At 33.6% G+C, this 18,226-nt stretch overlaps 1 long non-coding RNA gene across 1 annotated transcript; it reads left to right on the plus strand.

The window, feature by feature from the left end:
* Nucleotides 1-204: 204 nt before the first annotated feature.
* Nucleotides 205-2,073, plus strand: LOC142541037 (uncharacterized). The gene is made up of 4 exons (XR_012819216.1): nucleotides 205-386; nucleotides 495-550; nucleotides 1,682-1,723; nucleotides 1,804-2,073. It is a non-coding gene; the product is annotated as an uncharacterized LOC142541037 (long non-coding RNA).
* The last annotated feature ends 16,153 nt before the right edge of the window (nucleotides 2,074-18,226 follow it).

Genomic DNA, 18,226 nt, shown 5'->3' on the forward strand with positions numbered 1-18,226 from the left:
ATGCTCCACGTGAGCATGATCCGTGCTTGGTAAGCACGGATTGCAGTACATTTGATTTTTTTTTTACCAAAAACGGATAATGCTCACGTGGAGCAGCACGGATTGCAACATTTGAATTTTTTTTAAAAAAAATATTTTTGAAATAAATTTTTAAATTTAAATTATTTATATAAAAAAAACCACCAGTACCCTCGCCCAAAAATGGGCAAATCGTTAGCTCCGTATCTGATTTTTCTTTCCCTTTGTTCAAAGCAACAAATTTCTCGATTGGTTTAGGGTTACTTATGTTTACATTTGGTGGTTGGTGGATATTTTTCTCGTTTCACTATATTTTTCTCGTTTCACTGTGTCCTAACCCTAGAATACAACGATGTCTAGCAAGCAAGGTGATTGCGAACTGTGAAATTCGTCGAATCTTGTTGTATTTTACCGATTTGCGTTTGTTTTCCTTGTTTTTTTGGATGATATACGTGCTCTCTTTCGCTTTTGACCAGGAGGAAAAGCAAAGCCTTTGAAGCAACCCAAGTCGGAAAAGAAAGAATACGACGAGGTTTTGATTCTTGATTTAATAATTTTGAATCTTAAGTTTTGTTTTGCGATTAGGGAACTGCGATGATTTTTTCATAGATAGAGTAGGTGTACAATTTAGTTGATATATGTCTTCTTGTGTGCTTTTTTTCATTTTTGGAAAGTGTGGAAATTTATTGAATTGCTACAGTTTAGTGGAAATTATAATTTATTCAAAAAAATTCCTTTATATTTTTCAATAAATTGAGTTTCGATTGCTGCCTGGTCCAGCCCAAACAGGGGATCGCTGTTGCAATACGATTCGTGCAGAATATGTGTTTCCAGATTTGCATCTTTAGATAATAGCTTTGGTCGTTTTTACAATGGGTAACTAATTATTGCGACTGCCGCATTGCTATTTAAATGCAACACCTTAAAGAATTATTATTATTTCCTGTAGTTTCAAACAATGATGATCGTATTTATGGATCTTTTGTTTTAATCATGGTGGCAGCTATGAGTTATTCAGGTAGTAACTTCTTCCCGCAATTCCAACATTACATTAAATTGGTGTTATTCAAAATGAGATTAGTTTTATATATCTTCTAATTGCCTTTTGGTTTCCAATGTGCTAAGAGGCGGATAAGCATTGAAACTAAATTCCATCTCGTTTTTATTGGACTGAATTGTGGATTTGAGAATGATGAAAATATGGATGAGACAAATGTGTAAATGATATATCATAACGATAAGGTTTGTACAAAGAATTTAATTATTTCTTGAGTTCTTGTTTCCTTTCAAATAAATGAAGGAAAAAAATGGCTCTAATATTTTCCTTACTAAAATTATAAATCCAATTATGTAGTTAGATGTTTGCAATTCAATGAGTTGAAGATGCTGCCTCAATGCCAGGACTGCCTTGTATGTGTATCATATTATTGCTTGATTATTCGTTTTGTTGCTTTCTACTTGCTGCATTCTTTTATTTGACTAGATTGTTGAATTCCTTTGATATCTCCCCTAATTAACCCCCAAAAAATTTAAGAGAAGTAAGCAAAAGAAAATAACATCGATGTGTCAATACGCTTGATTTTTTGGCACCTGCCAAAGATTTCCTTGCCTGTGTTTCTGTTTCTCTGTAGCTTTGGAATGTCATGGATCATTTCATTTGCAGGTCGACAAGGCTAATATTCAAAAGAAGAAGGATGAAGAAAAGGTGAAGTTATCTTTCTCCAAGGATTTCTGCTTCATTGCATTGTTTCTTATCAATAATTGTTCAAACATTGTTCTTGCCAGGCACTCAAGGAACTCAAGGCAAAGGCTCAGCAAAAGGGATCATTTGGAGGTTCTGGTCTTAAGAAAAGTGGTAAAAATTGAGTTACATTAGAAAACCAAACGACTCAATTGACAGATTTTACCTCATTATGTTGTCATGTTATCAATTCCGGTAATGGGTTTAAACTTGTTGGCTTGTGTTCATCATTGAATGACAATTATGTGAAACCAAACCAGTGGTGAAACATTTTGATGTAAAACTTTACAAATGCAGCCATCTTGTTTGAGAAACCTACTAAGCTCATCTTGTGCAACATGATTAATTTCCATCTCTTGTTGGAATTTGATTTTGTATGAAGATGAATGACAACAAACTATGCCATAACTCCATGTAATGCTATGATATGAAAGAAACTGTTTAGGCTCTTATTGATTGATTCCTTGAGAAAACTACACCCCACCCCCCTTTCGTCTGTGATATTGTGATACCCTATAGGAAGAAAAATATAGTTGAGGCGCTAGATGTGCGGATCAGTAAACTTCAATCGACCCTAACCCAAGGGAATTTATTAATCGATCAAGTATGGCAATTTGGTTGGATTATATTGGTGCTTTCTCATTATTTTAAAAGCATTGATTAAATCAAAGTAAATATTGAATCAATTTAATTTGGTTCTCTTTAGGTTATTGGCTAGACATTTTCATAAAAACGTTGATGGAATTGGTTGATTTGTCCCCTTCCCATTATTTTTCTCAATGCATATGAGTTGAAAACAGCCCGAAATTACGATATTTTGGGCGGATTAGTTTATTTTATTGCATCTTATTTTTGTATACAATTACTTCGTTCGAGTTTTGGTAACATGATTCTTACCTGACGTCATAAAAATCCCAACACGTAAATATAAAAATAGAATATCATGAAGTTATCATCACTTCTGATCCGAGACATTAATATCAAAATGAATTTATGGAAGAAAGTGGTTGACTCATCATAGAAAACTCATCACAGAATCTCATTCCTGATGCAGTAAAACTCAGCAAACGATAATAAGAGATCGAACAAGTTTGAAAATTAGGTGTTGACGACCAGGATCTCTCCTCGTGGAACTATGAACATTGCATGTATACTCCTTGAATTGTTGACACTTTTTGTATTATGCAGAATATGAACCTTTTTAGTCTTTATACATATCCATCAAAACTTTCTTAACAATTTCACTGTAAAACGGGACGCTGAGATGTGAATACCAACGAAGCACTTCTCGTAAATCCAATATTTGATCCTCAATTTTTTCCTCTATATTTCTAGCTCTTCCATTTTTTGAGCCAGCGTATCCATATCCAAGACGAGGGACTCTTCTTGTTTCCCAGCAGGGTATTCACTTGCAGTTTTCTTCACTTCTTTCAGGCCCTTTCCTCCACTTTGATCAGCAACATTCATGGTGTTGTCCCTTTGTTTGTTTGAATCCCCTTTTTATCTGAAAATTTTGCGAGAAGTATCCAATTAACTTGGAATGGATCTTATTGGTACTAGGAATAATGTGACTTGTATGAGGAGTTTTGGGTAACTTTCAAAGGAGAAGAAAGGATATTTCTGAAACTTTTATGGAACAATTTACAGAGTATTGTTTTTTTATGTTTTGATGATCATTTGCAGTTCACCGAATGAAAAGCTCCAAATTTTCTTGGTCTGCTTTTGCTTTGCGAACTGAAAGTGTTTTCAAGATTGAGACAAATGTTAATGATAAGCTAGGAGCCTGATTTAATATACTTTCAAGGTTTTGCTTTCCCTCAGGTTGTTGGACTCCAGGATGGAACCAGAAAAATAGGACGAGGTGGGTCCGTATCCCAAAGCGATTTAATATATTTTGTAAGCAAAATTTGAGATTATAGAAAAACGACACATAAATTTGAAATATTTTTATATTTTCTCTAGCTCACCCTTTTAAAGCTCACCCTTTTAAAAAGACGCTAATGAGTTGTAACAGTGCAAGTATTTGTGTGTCGAATCATATCTTAAAATACTAAAATTTAACATTTGCGAAAAATTTAAAATTTTCTCATTAAATAATTTATTAAAATTATAGTTCTTAAAATAAATTAACAGTCACCAATCATATTAAAATTAAACTAATATTAAAACTACATCATTTAAAATATATCACCAACATCCAATTAATCCTAAAATCCAAAAATATACCAATTTAAATAAAAAAATAGCCTAACAAAATTATAAATTTAATTTGCTTATCATCAATCCTAATAAATCAAAAGTAAGAGTAAATAGTTTAAAAATGTGCCTAATAAAATAACTTAAACTACAAGGTTCTCGGGTTTGCACTGCCACTGGCCCGAGCCTGCTCACTGGTCACCACCTCTCGTCTCCTCAATTACATCATCTGCATCGATCAAGTCTAGTGAGTCTAATGACTCAGCATGCATAAACCCTGAATAAAGAATAATACACAATAAAATCCATGCAATTTAAACTTAGATTGTACATAAAATATTATAAGCATAAATATGTATTACGCGACTTTCTTGCATAAACAATTTAATAAAAATCATAAATCATATTTTTCATACTTGTTCTGCATAGAGTCATAAACGTATATAATTTTGCGTAAAATTCTGTTCAAATGCAAGTGGCCCATACACATAAATCGTTTGATCAAACTAAACCATAGTACTGGGCCGACAGAGATCACCACATCCCTTGGACAGGATGTCCGCTCCCTAACATATCATAATCCTCCGAAGAGGTTGGAGAGGCTACCGGACACGCTCTCCGGCTTCCAAAATCGTAACATAATTTGTCTGCAAGACAAATCGCATAGCTCAAAAATAATTATTTTCCACGTGATACATATTTTCGAACATCGTGGGCTTCGTTAGAACACTCTGGACTTGTTGTCATTGTTGGAATTTAGGTTTTCTCATACCCAAACGCAACGGAAGTTTTAAAAATTTTTAGATCTTGACATTCAAGATATATTTGAACAGTCGTATGGTTTTAAAAATTAAACATACAAAGAATGTTTAGTAATATATCTTTAGTGAATAATTCACTTGGCACCAACTACTCCGGTGTTAGCGGACGTAGCTCTTGATGTAAAGCCCTACGAACGTTCTTCGATCTACTAATCCGGTCCACGACTGGAATATTTACTCATCTTCTAACTTCTACTAGAAAATTAGAAGATAATTTTCTTAAAGATAGAACACAAAAAACCCACACAACTCTCAAACTTGGAGTGATCAAATTTTTCTTGTTTTGAAAAGGGATTTTCGAGAGCTTCTCTTTTGAAATTGGGAAGAGCCGAAACCTTTTCTTCTTTTTCTTGCCAAAGTTTTTCGGATGCCTTATGTCCAATTAAGAATCAAGATCCTTATAATTATTTTTAATTTTTAATTTACTTAATTAATCTAATTAATTAAGTCCATTAAAGATACTAAAAATATTTGCATGCCAAATCACCGAAAACCCTTTTCGAATGCATGTTGTAACGTCCAAAAAACCAACATACGTAAACCACATACATGCAAATTATTTTAGTTGCTTAATTTTTTTATTTAATTGATTTTAAATGATGGCATGATATTTAGTATATGATTAAATGTATGATTGCATGATTAGATGATAATATGATATAATTACATGAAATTAAGGATTTTACCCGAATATTCGTGAAACGTCTACTTATTAAAAAGTCTACTTATTGAACATCTTGCATGCATACAGTCCTACTAAAAATACAATTTAAAAATAATCATAAGTATTTGTTAATAAAAATATAACGGAAGCATAAACAAGAAAAATCCTAACATCGATCGATGAAATAAATCAGCGTATAAAAAAATACTCAAATACTCTCAACTCAAAAAAATCATAAATGTGCGGAAAACATGTGGTCCTCGGGTCATGTCGCCCCACCAGGCCTGCCTACTCAGAGTTCGGCACCTCCAGTCCCCTCGATATCATGCTCACCTGCATCACACACGCCTAATGAGTCTAAAGACTCAACACACCTGTACCACTAATAACAATTACATATATATAGCACACAGCAGTGAAAATATCATGTAATGAACATACATTTCATGAACTTTAAAAGCGTAATGTAAACGTGCCATATGAAATCGTGATGTGTCAAAAGAGCTCATCATTAATCATTATTCATCGTTTTCTTTGGTGAATTCAGTTCATTAGAAGTGACTATCGTACATTATCATTTACGATGGATCCATCATACATAGAATAGCGGTACCCAACGGCTGTCGGACATCAGTGACAAGATTACCCATCCACTGTGCTCAGGACTCATCATCATCATTTACATATACGTCTTAAGAATTTACATATACTTCGATAGCCACAACTAATTATCATCATTCAAAACATCATCATCTTCATCACTTATCAAAATCATGCACATATGCAATTTTTCTTAAAACTAAGCATGCAACGTATATTTTCAAAAAATCTTAAAAATTGTGATCATGATGCATAAGCATTTAAAACTTGATAAATTTGTGATCAGGGCGCTGCCAGGACTAAAATATCACTCCGGGTGCAAAATGATCATTTTTCCCCTGCAAACCCAAAATGACCATTTTACCCATGGACCTCTAAAATTTGACCCGAAGCTTACCAAATCCTTAAAACGTCCAAAAAAATATTTAAAATATTTCTTAGACGTAAACTCGAGCCCGTCTCAAAACTTAACCGATTCGTCGTAAAACTTGGACCAGAGTCCCGGTTTTAGCCCGAATGGAACCGAAACTTAACCAAATTTTTCCAACATAAACCGTGACTTAAAACTAGATGACCAACCTATAAACAACTCATTCCAGACCACTTAAGACCTAGAAACAAGCCCAAAGGTTGCTGTAAATCTCCAGCATATACGCATAAATTTTCCAGCTTGAACGATTTTATGATAAAAATCATATCTCCCTCGTTTCTTATCATAAAATTACGAATTTGCTATTGAATCGAAGATAACACAGAGTAGGTAAATATCATATGCTGAACATATTCCCAGAAAACCAACCAATAAATCGCAGAATTTGAAATAACAGAGGGTGACGGGTTTTGAGACGCAGAAATTCCACAGCTTGAGCGACATTACGATAAAAATCATATCCCCCACGTTTCTTATCAAAAATTTACGAATTTGATATCGAATCGAAGATAATAGAGAGTGCTACAAATCATATGTTGAACACATTTCCAGAAAACCTACCAATAAGTCGTAGAATTTTAAATAACCGAGGGTGACGGGTTTTGAGACAGAAAAATTCCACAGCTTGAGCGAGTTTACGATAAAAATCATATCTCCCTCGTTTTGTATCAGAAAATTACGAATTTGCTATCGAATCAAAGATAATAGAGACTGCTACAAATCATATTTTCAACACATTTCCAGAAAACCAACCAATAAGTCGCATAATTTTAAATAACAGAGGGTAACAAGTTTTGTGACACAGAAATTTCACCCGAAGACTCAAGATGTCGATCAGCCCACTCCTAAAACCCACAAAAATTCGACTCCCATAAGTATTTATCATTCACTCCTGTCATAAACAACCCCTTAACACCAATTTTAGGCAGCCCCTTGCACAAGGATAGGAAAACGTGAGCAACCAACACAAAAATGCAATATTCTCATGTAAAACTGAAAAGTTCCGCATGTTCTAGGCTAGATCGAAAATTTCTCACAGAAATATATACACAACAGCAGTATAGGACATGAATGATGCAAAAACAATGTTACATGGCGTGCCTCGATGTATTTTAGGCAAGAACGTCGTAGAAACAATTGTCGGGGAAGCGCCGGAGGAATTTTCTTGCAAGAAAAGTGCTTGGCCGATGGAGGTTTGGTGCTAAGCTGCTGAAGACCGAGAGAAATGAGCTGAGGTGGAGGGGGTGTCGGCTGGTGGAATTAATTTTAGGTTAAGGGAAGTTTAGGGAAATAATTAAGTAGGTAATAATAAGATAATTGGCCTTAATTATTATTTAAAAAGTTTAGAAAGATTTTTTAGCACACTAAGATTAAAAATAGGCCCATCAAGCCCAAACACATTCCCAAAATTTTTTTCGTTTAGCTACGTTTTTGAAATTATTGCCCGAACCTGCAAAAAGTCCTTTGTTTCGATAAAATTCGCGTACCGATTAAAAATATGTTCCGGCGGGTAAAATTATCCAATAAAGCCCATTTTTGAAAAAAAATACACTTAAAAACACTCCATATTGATTAATAAAAATTAATCCCTTCATAAAATAATTTTTTCTGATAAATTCCCGGTCTCCGTTCTCGTTCGAGCGCGAAATGCAACTAAAAATCCTAAGCATTAAAATTTTAAAATTTCATGAAATAAAATCTATCATGCAATAATAATGCATAAAATTCATAAAAATAATTCATGCATTTAATGCTTTAAAGGAATTTAATAAAATACTAAAGAAATTTAATAACTTGCATGCATGTGGTTCACGTGGACTTTCAAATTTTCGGGATAGTTACAATCTACCCCCCTTAAATTGAATTTCGTCCTCGAAATTCGGTTATCCTTGATAATCAAAAAGTTTAGAGTCTTAATTTTTGTATCCTAATAATCCATGCTTCCGCTGCGCTACCCTGATAAAAATAAATATTAAGCTGTCCTTATGTCTCCTCAATCCAAATTAAATTGCCTAACAAAATCATCGTTTGTGAATTGCAACTTAAAAAGACTTACGTAGACTTAGTTCTATTCTACTAATACATAGAATTTGACTTATCTCGTAATTCCTCATACTAGAAATGGATGTCCAACTTAACGCACTTTGATTTTCTTGAAACGTCTGCTATTCGTTTTGTTTAAAACGTACTAGAAATTTTTTTTCCTCCTTAATCTCGATAATTCTAAATACACATATATATACTTTAAAATACCTTGATACCATTTTAAAATAAAATAACCAACTAACATTTAAAAATCAATGCAACTAGTTCAATGATAAAATCGTCACACATTTTACCAAACTTAAAAACATTATTCGAAAGGTATAGCCCATACTATAACCTCTCAAAACCCCTCATAACCATGAATAAAAGTCATAAAATATTTTTAACATAACTTAAAATCATAAACTAGTGCGGAAAACTAGCGTCGGTCCTCGGGTTATGTGCACATTAAGTCCAGCAAAGTCAACCATCAAGACCTCCATTATCATATACAAAATCAATATCACCTGCATCAATCACACCTAGTGAGTCTAAAGACTCAACACGCCATAACTTTGATAACAACATAATACATATACAGATCACATATAAAAGTGAAAAATACTTGTACTTCAAATATCGTTTTCATGAAGATGCATAAACTTTAAACATAAACATTTCCATAAATATTTTCATGATGCATAAACTTTAAATAAAAACATTTTCATAATGATGCATCAACTTTAAACATAGACATTTTCATAACTTTTGCATAAACATTTTCATATAAACATAAACATATTCATATTCGTATCTATATTCATATCATCATATTCATGCTCATGTTTGTTGAATTCAGATCGTGATTGTGACTCGTATTCTTTAACGTATTGGGCGATGGATCCATCTAGAGAAAACCATAGTACTGGACGGCGGGGACACCAGCGACACTCTCACCGGTCAACTGCGTCTTGGCCAACGTATTAACATATTAACGTATTCGTATTCGTATTCGTATTATTATCAACGGAAACACGATCGTCGGTCTCCTACTGGAGCCATAACCCTCACGGTATTTCCAACATATTTACTCACAATCTCTTCACGTCCTTCAACATTTCATATTTCTACCACTTAATAAAAACATGCATATGATATCGTTTTTCTTTTAAACCAAGCATGCAACATATCTTTTAAATGTCAATGTTAAATCATAAAAATTCATAAACATTTAAAAATAATAATTTAACATATTAAAATCATAAACATCCATAAACATTTAACAATAAACATTTGAACAGATTAAAAATCCGTAAACATTTAAAATAAACGTCTTAACATATAAAATCATAAAAAGACATAAACGTTTTAAAATCAACATCTTAAAAATTCATAAACATTTGAATTAATCATATTAGCACATAAAACAGCATTCAGAGCACTGCCATGACGTTTACTAATTTCTAATTGTAAAATGACCGTTTTACCCCTAGACGTAAAATTTCACGTTTTTGACTTTTTCTTAATTTCATTGATTATAACATGTTTCAAATAATTATTTAAGTTTACATGAATTTTCTCATATTTTTATTTAGCATAAATCGAGGACTTTTAATTTATTCTTTAACTAAGACGTATTACTGCATTTTAATCCCGAATTAAACCAAACCTTAATATAAAATTCTCAAATTAAAAATTTAGACTTTTAATAATTATTTAAGCTTAAACCTAGTTTTTCATAATTTTACAAAGCCTAAAACTAGGCTTTTCATTTAATTCTTTAATTAACTTTTCGTGAGACGATAAAATCACGGATAAATCCAAAACTCGTTATTGTGATCTCAAATTTTAAACATAGCATTTTAATTATTTATTCTACCCTTCCAAGTCATGAGCCACACCCGTGGACCCATGTATTAAATTTTAGTTCTTAAAATCTCGAAATTGACACATTTACAAACACACCGAGCCATCTCTTAAAATACTCGAGCCACACCCGAGCCACCTTGAGCCAAAACTTAGCCTACCCATCTAGGAACCCTCCTGACCAAGCCCAATCCCCTGACCAGCCCCTTAAACCCTCGAAAAGCCTGCTGACATTGAACCCGATTGCACGTGGGTGTGTGTGAGAGCCTCCTGTGTGTCTTGGACTCCTAACCCAACTAGGACTCTCCCAGCCAAGCCACCACCGAGCCCACCTCACCCTAACCAACCCTGGACCATGGCAAGACCCTACCCAGGCCTAGGCCAGCCACTGACCGTGCGCACAGACCACCTGAACCCAGACATCAAGTTACGCGCTACCCTTTGTTCTCCACGCTCTCTCAAGTCAGCGGCCAGCATAGCCACTCCAGCCCCTAGCCCAGCCCTTGCTCATCATCCTTAGACCCTATAGCACCCTAGTGACTCGCCCTAGCTCAGCTCGAAGCCCCTGGTCGAGCCATCTTCTCCCTGCACGGTTGCCCCACCTGCGCGTCTCCTTCTTTCTCTCGGGTGTAGTCCTAGCTTGCTAGGACTCCTTCCCAGCCCCTAACCGAGACATAGCTATGACCCAAGCTAGGCCATGCAACACGTTTCCCTTCAACCGATCACATAAGCTACGATGGTAATCAATTTGGTTCCAGCTTGTTTCTATTTTTTGTGCAGCCTTTTGGTGTGTTCTTGGACCCCTTAAACTTGTATAAAACATAATCCTAACACCTCCTTATCATGGCAGCCCCATTTTAAACATATTAAACATGCTTTTGAATCAATTAACAAGCTTTTAAAATCATGATGAAGCACAAAAACGAAAATAATAAAAGTGCATCTTGTTTTTCATGCAATTTCAAACATAAATATATAATATGGGGTGTTGATGAGTAAAGGAAGAATATTGCGTGCCTTTGCGTAATTAACGCACGAAAAAACCATTGACGATTGCGAAGAACGACGGCACGAAGACTGTAACGCCCCAAAAATTCGAAGGTCCATGCGAACCACATGCATGCAATTATTAAATTCTTTGTATTTTAATTAAATTGTTTTAATTGCATTAATTAATTATATTGTGCATGTTTACATGTTTAAAATATATTTTTCTACATGGTTGCATTAAAATGTATTTTTAAAGGCTATTAGAGTTGCGATCGAGGAACGGAGACCGAAGGCTGAAAAATAGAAAATATTTTTATTAAATAATTGTTTTTAATTATTTAAAATATGGATGATGCTTTTTTCTTATTCTTGAAAATAAGGGGTTTTGAGATGATTTTATATGCCGGGACGTAAATTTTATCGGTGTTGGTTTTTCAACAAAAATACGAACTTTTTGGCAACCCGGCTAATAAATTCACAAACTTGTTTAAACAAAACCATTTTAATATTTTAATTAAATCCTGGTCAAGCACTAATGGGCCTAAAATTTTTCTTAATAGGCCTAAGCCTTAATTAGTGATTTAATTAGTGTTTAAATATATGTAAACCCTCCCCAAATCCCTACACAACACACGCCTCACTTTTCAGAATTTTGGCACACCAAAATTCTCCCCAACACGGCACACACACAACACAAAATTCAAGAGAAAACAGTGAGCTTCAAAGGGAGTTCTTAGTTAAAGAATAAATTAAAAGTCCTCGATTTAGGCTAAATAAAAATATGAGAAAATTCATATAAGCTTAAATAATTATTTGGGACATGTTAGAGTCAATGAAATTAAGAAAAAGTCAAAAACATGAAATTTTACGTCCAGGGGTAAAACATTCATTTTACACCTAGAAATTAGTAAACGTCATGGCAATGCCCTGAATGCTGTTTTATATGCTAATATGATTAATTCAAATGTTTATGAATTTTTATGATGCTGATTTTAAAACGTTTATGGCTTTTTATGATTTTTATATGTTAAAATGTTTATTTTAAATGTTTACGGATTTTAATCTATTAAAATGTTTATTTTAAAATGTTTATGGATGTTTATGATTTTAATATGTTAAATTATGATTTTTAAATTTTTATGAATTTTTATGATTTAACATTGACATTTAAAAGATATGTTGCATGCTTGGTTTAAAAGAAAAAAGACGATATTATATGCATGTTTTTATTAAGTGATGGAAATACGAAATGTTGAAGGACGAGAAGGTATTGTGACTAAATATGTTGGAGATATCGTGAGGTTTACGTTTCCAGTGGGAGCTCGACGATCATGTTTTCATTGATACGAATACGAGTACGATGATATGTTAATACATAAGGCCAAGGCCCAGTTGACCGGTGAGAGTGTTGCTGCTGTCCCTGCCACCCAGTACTGTGGTTACATGTAGATGGATCTATCGTCCAATACGTTTAAGATTACGAGTCACAATCACGATCTGAATTCAAAAACACGAACATGAATGTGAATACGAATATGAATATGATACGAATATGAATATGCCTATGTTTATGTTTATATGAAAATATTTATGAAAATGTTTATGCAAAATTTTATGAAAATGTTTATGTTTAAAGTTGATGCATCATTATGAAAATGTTTTTATTTAAAGTATATGCATCATGAAAATGTTTACGAAAATGTTCATGTTTAAAGTTTATGCATCTTAATGAAAACGATATTTTAAGTACAAATATTTTCACTGTTGTATGTGATTTGTATATGTAGTACTTGTTATCAAGGATATGGTGTGTTGAGTCTTTAGACTCACTAGGTGTGACTGATGCAAGTGATATTGATTATGAATATGATAATAGAGGTCTTGATGGTTGACCTTGCTGGATTGAAGGTGCACATAACCCGAGGACCGACGCTAGTTTCCGCACTAGTTTATAATTATGATTTATGTTAAAAGATATTTTACGATGATTTATTTATGAGTGATTTTTGAGAGGTTATAATATGAGCTATAACTTTCAAATAATATTGTGAGGTAAAACGTTTGATGATTTTACGATGCAAACTATTTCCTTTGGTTTTCAAATTATAGTTGGTTTATTTATTTGAAATGATGTCAAAAATATTTTATGGTTCGACTGAATGCTACGTGAGGTTTTTTTTAAAAAAATTCTACTACGTTTAAGAAAACGAGTAGTAGACGTTTCAAAGACGATGGGTTGAAAGCCTTGCAAACTTGATGCTTTTTCCCCTTAATTTTCCTTGTGTAAGTGTGTGTTTTGCTTGGTGGGGGAGGGTTTGCAAATTATTGGGGAGATTTGAGAAAGTGGCGTGAGTTTATGAATTAATGGGGAGGGTTTTGGGTATTTTATAGTTTAATTAATCACTAATTAGGCTTAGGCCCATTAAGTAGGTAATTTAGGCCCATTAGTGCTTAATTAGAATTTTAAACATAGTTTTGTTTAAATAATTTTGTGAATTTATTAGCCGGGTTGCCAAAACATTCATAATTTTTTTGAAAAACCAACACCGATAAAATTTACGTCCCGGCGTATAAAATCACATCAAAACCCGTTATTTTCAAAAATAAGAAAAAAGCATCACCCTTAATTTAAATAATCAAAAACATTTATTTTAATAAAAACGTTTTACAATTTTCAGCCATCGGTTTCCGTTCCTCGATCGCAACTCGAATAACCTTTAAAAATACATTTTAATGCAACCATGTAGAAAATATATTTTAAACATGTAAATATGCACATCATAATTAATTAATGCAATTAAAACAATTAATTGAAATACACAAGAAATTTAATAACTTGCGTGCATGTGGTTCGCGTAGACCTTTAAATTTTCGGGGCGTTACAATCTTCCCCCTTAAATTGAATTTCGTCCTCGAAATTCGCTTATCCTTAATAATAAAAAGTTTAGACTTAGTTCTAGTATCCCAAAAATCCACGTTTCCGCTACGCACTCTCATAAAACTTAATTTCTAGAATGTCCTTACGTCTCCTTGATCCCAATTAAATTTACCTCCTAAATCCTTATTTGCAAATCGCAACTTAAAAGACCAATAATGATTTGTGTTGTTACTATTGTAACCTCGAATTTCAACTTTTCTTACAATTCCCAATAATAAAAGATGGATGTCCACGCTTATCGTATATTACTTTCCTTATATTATACCCAAAATGTTCATCAACTTATCATGTTTCAATCTTAAAATTCCAAACGCATCCGCTAACGCTTAAATTTTCAAGCCTACTATTGTTTCATCCTTAAAAACCCTTGATTTACATTCCTTATAACACTATAACCAAGATATCCCAAGGTTCTAAATCTTCTTTTGAGCCAAATCATCAAAAATTCCTATCAATTAAACCATCAAATTATCGCTTATTGCTAAATTAGTCCCCAATTTTCTTAACAATTGCAAAATAAATTCTTAATTTTCTCAAAAATTATCCTAATTGGTCCTTAATTTTAAAATTCCTACAGTTAACCCATTAGTTCTTGGCATTCTTAATTTCCTTCTACAGGTTTCCCATAAAATAATTTCGATAAATTTAAGATTATTTACCCAAAATCAATTCTTATAACCAATCTTACCTTTCATCAAACTTAAAATTCCAATTTATACATTTTTATACTCCCAAAGTTGTTGGAATCCTCGAATAATTATTCCTTAAGTGAAATTCCCAAAAATTAATTCAACTAGTAACCATGAATCATAAATATTTTTCTTAGAAAAATCTACGTGTACCAAAAGCATTCATAATATTCATGATCAACTTATGGCCCAAAAGTAGAACGTCAATAATAAAACCCAAGAAAATCAACATAGTCCAATTCCACTGCAAAGCCAACATCCGTTGAAATCAAATAATTTCTTATTTCATATTGTATCACGTATAAAAATTCTAAAACATATAAATCATATATCCTCATAGAGCTATTAAACATGTGACATAAACATATAATTCATGTATTTATGCAGGTAACATCATAAAATCACATAAAACATAAAAACTTACAAATTTGAGGCTTGACGTCTGATCTTCCTGGCACTGATGGTGGCACAACCCTTTACAGAACCATTGCTCTGATACCAACTGAAACGTCTGCTATTCCTTTTGCTTAAAATGTACTATAATTTTTTTCCTCCTTAATCTTCATAATTCAAAATACACATATATATACTTTAAAATACCTTGATACCATTTTAAAATAAAACAACAAACTAACATTTAAAAATCAATGGAACTAGTTCAATCATAAAATCGTCACACATTTAACCAAACTTAAAAACATTATTCGAAAGGTATACCCCAGACTATTACCTCTCAAAACCCCTCATAACCATGAATAAAAGTCATAAAATATTTTTAACATAACTTAAAATCATAAATCATAAACTAGTGCGGAAAACTAGCGTCGGTCCTCGGGTTATGTGCACCTTCAGTCCAGCAAAGTCAACCATCAAGACCTCCATTATCATATACATAATCAATATCACCTGCATCAATCACACCTAGTCAGTCTAAAGAATGAACACACCATAACCTTGATAACAACATAATACATAAACATATCACATACAACAGTGAAAAATACTTGTATTTAAAATATCGTTTTCATGAAGATGCATAAATTTTAAACATAAACATTTCCATAAATATTTTCATGATGCATAAACTTTAAATAAAAACATTTTCATAATGATGCATCAACTTTAAACATAGACATTTTCATAACTTTTGTATAACCATTTTCATATAAACATAAACATTTTCATATTCGTATCCATATTCATATCAACATATACATATCATCATATTCTTATTCATGCTCGTGTTTGTTGAATTCAGATCGTGATTGTGACTCGTATTCTTAAACGTATTGGGCGATGGATCCATCTACATGTAACCACAGTACTTGGCGGCGGGGACACCATCAACACTCTCACCGGTCAACTGGGCCTTGACCTTACGTATTAACATATCATCGTATTCGTATTCATATTCGTATTCGTACCAACGGAAACACGATCCTCGGGATCCCACTGGGACCGTCACCCTCACGATATCTCCAACATATTTAGTCACAATCCCTTCACGTCCTCCAACATTTCGTATTTCTATCACTTAATTAAAACATGCATATAATATCATTTTTTTTTCTTTTAAACCAAGCATGCAACATATCTTTTAAATGTCAATGTTAAATCATAAAAATCAATAAACATTTAAAAATCATAATTTAACATATTAAAATCATAAATATCCATAGACATTTTAAAATAAACATTTTAACAGATTAAAAATCCGTAAACATTTAAAATAAACGTTTTAATATATAAAAATCATAAAAAGCCATAAACGTTTTAAAATCAACATCATAAAAATTCATAAATATTTGAATTAATCATATTAGCACATAAACAGCATTCAGGGCACTGCCATGACGTTTACTAATTTCTAGATGTAAAATGACCGTTTTACCCCTGGACGTAAAATTTCACGTTTTTGACTTTTTATTAATTTCATTGACTCTAACATGTCCCAAATAATTATTTAAGATTACATGAATTTTCTCATATTTTTATTTAGCTTAAATCGAGGACTTTTAATTTATTCTTTAACTAAGACGTATTACTGCTGTTTTAATCCCGAATTAAATCAAACCTTAATATAAAATTCCCAAATTAAAAACTTAGACTTTAAATAATTATTTGAGCTTAAATATAATTTTTCATAATTTTATAAAGCATAAAACTAGACTTTTCAATTAATTCCTTTATTAGCATTTCGTGAGGCGATTAAATCATGGATAAATCCAAAACTTTTTATTTTGTTTCCAAACTTCAAACATAACATTTTTATTATTTATTCTACCCTTCAAAGTCATGAGTCACCCCCGTCGACCCATGGATTCAATTTTGTTCTTAAAATCTCGAAATTGACACCTCCATCAACCACCCGAGCCATCTCCCAATTTACTCGAGCCACGCCCAAGCCAAACCCAAGCCAACCCACCTAGGGACCCTACTTACCAAGCTCAGCTCGAAAAAACCAGCCCTGGCCCGCTCAAAAACCTCCTGGACAGTGGACCAATTTCTGCATGCTTTGTGCGTGTCATCCTAGCACCTCTAGAACTCCCAACCCAACAAAGTCACTTCCAGCTGAGCCACCACCGAGCCTACCTGACCCTAACCTTCCCTGGATCACGCCCAGACCATACCCAGACCAACCCAAGCCCTAGAACCCACGCACAAGCCTCCTGAATCAGAAGACTCAAGCTGCGTGTTCTTTGCTTCCCTCACGTTTTTTGTTGCTAGCCGCCCAACCATCAAGCCAACCCTTGAACCAGCCCCCCAAGCACTCTCCTAGACCCTAACCACTTGGCCTACCCCAGCCCAGAGCCCCCAGGCCAAGCCAAATCTCCCTGCACAAGCTACACACACACCAGCGCCTGCACCCTTTGCTTCTCGGGTGGAGTCCTAGCTTTCTAGGACTCCTCCCCAGCCCCTGGTCTCGAGTACTAGCGTGGCTAGGACTCCTCCCCTGACCCCTCACGGACCCTAGCCAAGCCGTGGCCCAAACCAAACCAAAGCCAAGTCCTTAAACTCAAAAATCGAACCCCCCTCACTCCATAACAGAAAAGTGCTTCCAGCTTTGTGTTTCATGTTGTGCAGCCAACAGGTGGGGCTCTAATGACTCTAACTCGTGAAAAACATGTTTGTTCCATTCCTAATTCATGGAAGCCCTTTTTTGTGCATAAAAATCAAGTTTTTGGTTCACATATCATGCTTTAAAATTCATGTTTGATGCAAAACGAAAATATAACAAAGTGCAACTT

Source organism: Primulina tabacum, chromosome 3, assembly GCF_025594145.1.
Source record: "Primulina tabacum isolate GXHZ01 chromosome 3, ASM2559414v2, whole genome shotgun sequence".
Classification (NCBI taxonomy): Eukaryota; Viridiplantae; Streptophyta; class Magnoliopsida; order Lamiales; family Gesneriaceae; genus Primulina; species Primulina tabacum.